This window comes from Mastomys coucha, unplaced genomic scaffold (assembly GCF_008632895.1).
Source record: "Mastomys coucha isolate ucsf_1 unplaced genomic scaffold, UCSF_Mcou_1 pScaffold21, whole genome shotgun sequence".
Classification (NCBI taxonomy): Eukaryota; Metazoa; Chordata; class Mammalia; order Rodentia; family Muridae; genus Mastomys; species Mastomys coucha.
Window position 1 is genome coordinate 152,293,060 of NW_022196904.1, and position 5,350 is coordinate 152,298,409.

Below are 5,350 nucleotides of genomic sequence, written 5' to 3' on the forward strand. Positions count from 1 at the left end.
CCCCCCTCTCTCTCTCCCCCACCTTCTTTACAGCCTACTCCAAGTATGGAAAATCTGATTTAATGTCTCTCTCTCAGCTACAATCCCTCAGGTCACTCTGAATGCAAATGACTACTGTATCAAAGGGACAAGCTATATGTACTTACTTTGGCCTGTACTTATTTGCTTCAAAATCCTAAATTTTAAGAAATTCAATATCTAGATAAAGAACTTCAGAAGACACATGAGAACATTGGGATTTGTTGGGGAACACCTTTTTAGAACCTTGGTTTTTATTTTAGCAATAGAATCCTCAACACTAAGGGCTGGAGATGTAGCCCCATGATAAAGCACTTGCCTAATATGCATGAGGCCTCGAATCCAGTCTTCAGTGCCATAGGAACAGAGTCCTAAACATTACGCAAACATGGTCTGAGAGATCTGTTACTAAATAGAGTATTAACGACTTTTAAAAAGTCAAAAAACCCAGTGGGGAGCAGAAAAAAAAACACTAATTAGGAAGAGGGTAATCCACAGTACATCTTTAGTGCATATATTTGAAGATAGCTTATTATCCACCACCTTGGTTCTATAAACTGTACTGGATGACTGCAACACCAGAAGATGCTGAACAGGGGCAAAGCTGGAAACACTGGCATGTGCTTTTTGTTGATTGATGTAGCAATGAGAAGGCGCCCAAGTGCAGAACTGTCATTTGGAGCAAGGAGAACCACAGTATATGTTCGCCCCAGAGTTTTCCTGAAGTACAATTGTAATCATGTCACCTCTCCACATAAAAATCCTAATTGGCTCCTTGAAACCTGGGTCATGAGAACCTTTGTTATTTGTCAAGTGCCAACCTCAATCCTGCAATTACATCCACTCAGGGTAGCTTTCCTCCACTCCAGTTCCTGTCACTAAGAAGTTGGTCCCTCCTCCAACTTCCGGAAACATTCTGACATATGTCTTGTCGTACTTCATACATTGGATTATAATGGCTTCTTAAGTGTCAGTCTCTTAACAAGACTTTTGGTAACTTTCACTGAGTGAAAAGATGTGCATTTTCATTTTTATGTTCCCAGCAGTTGAGGTAAAGCCTAGTATTTAGGAAGCACTTTATACTTTACTTAGATTGAAAGTGAAATCAATACACAAGCCACAGTGGCTGGCTCGGGCAACACAGCAATCACCTTTATGTAACCTTTCTCTAGCCAAAACAGGACCAGAATCTCAAAATTTGGAGAGGGAAACTCTGCAGCTTTGAAGTCCTTTGAGACCATCCTCATGATTAGAGTCACACTGTATCTGTAAGTCTGAACTCTCTATTGCCATCATCTGAGAGCCACCAACACTATTACTTTATTTAGGGTATTCCAATCACCCAATCAACATTGGACTGAAATCTTTCAAATTTAATCTTAAGCTTTCAGTCTGGCCCTTGTAGCCTAAAGACAAGATAGTTACAAGGCCAAAGATAGTGTGCTATGAAGCTTAAAGTAGGTGTTTCTATTTTGGTTGGCTTGTGAACTCTTCAGATATCTATCCTCAAATATCATGATAATTGTTGGTCTATCCACAGTACTCCATTAGACTCTCCTAACAGCCCAGCTACCATTTAATAAGCCATCTGATTGGCAAGTTAGAATGCTTTCCCTTCTAAGTGAGGCTCTGTTTTGTAGCTCTGACATTTTACTCTTGCTAAATGATTTAGCTAGAAGTGTTTATCCTGGGAAAGCTGGAACAACCAGCTGGCTCGCTAAACTAGTCCCTCCCTAAATCACTCAGTGCAGGATAGTTAAAGAACTTTGAATCAATAGTACATTGTTAGCCAGTCCAGTTGGTTTGGTTACTCGTGACCATCACTTTTAACAACAGGGCCTCTCAGGCCAAAAGTTACATCTCCAGTTTTGAAATGAAATGAGCAACTGATAGGTACAACGAAATGGCCTTACTGTCTCCTGCAAGAACCCAGCCCTTTGAGATCCGTCTTGAGAAATCTACAGGCAGTTCCCCCATGCTGATTCTGAAATGTGTGCGGCCCATCTTTCCCAACAGAAATCTCTTCTCAGAAAGACTTTTACGAGGATCATTTCTGAAAACATAAATACAGCTTTTTGGCACATACTATGAGCATTACAAATGACTGGTAAACAGATTTATTGTTATAATTAGATTTCTGAAGCTGTATTAGTTTTATACACTGCTATAACAAGTATTATATAGTGATTTAAATATCAGGGATATGTTTATCTCATGGTGCTAGATGTAGGATGTTCTAAACATTGGCAGGACTCTCTCTGATATCTCTAGAAGAAAACTCACCCTTGTCTTTTCTCACCTCTGGTGATGGCTGGCAAGCACTGGCTTTCTGTGACATCAAATATTCTCCCTGAGTGTCTTCACATTGTGTATATTTGTCTCCATCTCTACACCCAAGTTTCTATTTTTGTAAGGACACTAGCAAAATGACTTCATTATAGCTTTATTACTTCTCTATGATTGTATGCCCAAATAAGGTCATATTCTTATATAAGTGAGAACTTCCATGTGTCTTTTGAGGGTGACACAACCCATCCACACAGTGGGTAGCAAGTCATTGGCTTAAAGTCTCAAATAGACGTTAGGGTTTCGTTTTCCCAGCACTGACATCTTTGCTCACATCCTTTTTCTTTACAAGGAGCAGAATTGCATAATAGTTTGGTCTCATGTCTCAATCCCCTTTGGTTACTAGAACACTTCAGGTAATATATGTCCTCAGGCTCTTATGGTTCCCCACAGTCCACTGCTTGGAGTGGTGTTCTGCTAAACTCAGCTCTGGAGGGAATAAACACTTGCTGAGTCCCAGTGTGTAGTAAGTGCTGTATTGAGTAATCGCACACCACTGACTCAGGCTACTGAAGGATCAGGGACTGTTCCTGGTATTGCTCCTAAAGACAAGCTCCTCCTCCCCCCCTTTTTCCCTTCAACCCTCCAGGATGTATTTTGACCAGTCTCCAATGACAGAGTGACATTGAAGAATTAGAGAAACTACAGCTGTGGATACCGATGCTGAAATGACCCTTGTGGTGGCTTCCCTCAGCTCACCTTCCATTATATCTATGTTGCTGGTAGAGTTAAGAGTCCTGAAGAGACCTTCCTCTGCACAGCATCTGCTGTAGCACTGAACTTCACCTTGGCCTTCTTTTATACTTTCTACCACCCTTTCCTTAGAAAAATCAGCCTACAGGTATTTTGTAGTTGAGGCAGCCACTGGGCCATCCTCAGGTAAAAAAAAAAAAAAAACCTACAAGGAGAATTTTGTCCCCTTCTCTTTTTAACTTATCTACATAGAAAATGTTACTCAGATATCTTTGCTAGTAATGACTTGGGGAACGAAGCATCTTTCACTTATGACTTATAAACATTTGTCTCTTCCAGTAGTCAACAAGTTCAAGACAAGAGATTGTTGTTAGTAGGTAAGTAAGTAGTTATGAAGGGTCAGGCAGTTTGGAACCCACAAGTGTACTGGACAGAGCTACTCCAAAGTCCATGTTGGCATGAGAAAAAGTACAGGAAGGAATAGTTTCCTCTAGATTACGCCCCCCAAACCTCATCTTCCTTTAGATAGGCTTTAATAAGGCTTTCTGGTAAAAATGATGGAGTTGGATCAGCATTGTGAACACTAGGGTTGTTATTTAACTCTTAGAGTGTTATTTAGTTATTAGAATAATAAAGCTATTACTCTAGCACTGACAAAATCCCACAAAAATAAAACTTAAATTCATTTTTTTTTGTTGTTTGTTTTTTTTTCTGGTATGAAGTCAGAGATCAGAACTCTCGTGGAAAATGAGGTCTTTCACTTTTAAAAGGGTAGGATTTTCTTAACCAGGCTCTTCCCACTGGGTAAGATGCACTATTGGGCAACCCTTGGAGACAAAAGAAAAATCAAAAAATAAAAGATAACATTGTCATATGGGAAAGAATCTGCATTTTCCAGTGTCTTGTAACACTGGACAGGAGTAGCAGAGAAACTTTGTTTTTTTAATAAGAATGACCACTATTTACTTTGTCTTCCAAGGCCAAAAACTTAGTGCATGTCTGGGAGAGAATAACTCCACAGGTCTCTTTCTTTCACAGAATATGGTAGCTGGGACTACACACCACTAATAGCGCACATCAGTTGTCCTTTGGGAGATGGGGCAAGACCCCAGAACAAGGACTGAGAACAGAGTTTGTTGCTGTTTCTGTAAAGTCCCTGAACTAATGGATGGAGCCGAGAGGAAATGCTAAAGCAATGCTCAGCACAGTGTTTTCATCGTGTCCTCCCCCCACTCCCTGCACCCCCAGCCCCGCTCCCTTTGGCCTTTCCATTAAAGATGCTTACTCTGTTAAGACATAAAATCTCACCTGTGAGCCTGGCGGTGGTGGCTCACGCCTTTAATCCCAGCACTTGGGAGGCAGAAGCAGGCTTCCTGAGTTCTCTGCCAGCCTGGTCTACAGAGCGAGTTCCAGGACAGCCAGAGCTGCACAGAGTAACCTTGTCTCAAAAAAAAAAAAAAAAAAAAAAAAAAAAAAAAAAAAAAAAAAAAAAAAAAAAAATCTCACCTGTGTCTTCAAATGTACAGTGAAACTGTTGACATATAAATATCCAGTGAGACTCTTTTTTTCTACAGTTCAGTTCAGAAGGAGATTAGTTTGGTGTTTGCTTCACTGTTGGGTGGAAAGGAAGGACTGAGAGCTCACCCCAGAACCCCTTGTACCCCCCATCCATATCCTCCTCACACCCCTACCAAATCAGAAGCTAACAGCCTGCTCCGAACAGACACTAATCCCCAAGCAGATGAAGAGATCTCAAAGCAGACAGAAAACAGAGAGTCTGCGCTGACATCTAAACTGTATTATTAATAATGTCATTGTTATTATTTGCCATTGGGGAACCAAACAGACACACGTACCACAGCTTCCGATGACATCCAAAGCGGGATGTTCCACTCACATCTGGACAAGGAGAGGCAGCATTACTCTTTTCCTAGGCCCCTAAGAACAAAAGCACCAACTTTTATTTATTTTCAGAAGCTTGGAAGATACTCTTGAGTCCAGGGGCCAACACGAGGGGAACCAAGACCACCTTACACCAGCAGCTACAAATAGCAACTACCATTTCCAGCTTGATCCAAGCGAAGGCGGGCAGCAGGTGCCTGGAAGGGGCCAGTCCTTTTCCAGAAGCTTCCATCTGTCGCAAGCCAAGTGACTGCACACAGCTAGTGGGCCAAAGCCAATAAATACTAACATGAGACACATACTCTTGATGTCCTGTCGACCCGATTGGCAATGGTATTCTTCCTGTCTGGTATGGACACTACAGTGTTCTTTCCCTTGGCGGGGGTGGGGG

General features: G+C 41.5%; 1 long non-coding RNA gene across 1 annotated transcript in view; it reads left to right on the forward strand.

The window, feature by feature from the left end:
* The window catches only part of LOC116101117, a 9,512-nt gene extending 4,254 nt beyond the window's left edge, over positions 1-5,258 (forward strand). Inside the window, exon 2 of the long non-coding RNA XR_004122788.1 lies at positions 5,032-5,258. This is a non-coding gene — a long non-coding RNA (uncharacterized LOC116101117). The remainder of the gene's footprint in view (positions 1-5,031) is intronic.
* Positions 5,259-5,350: the final 92 nt, after the last annotated feature.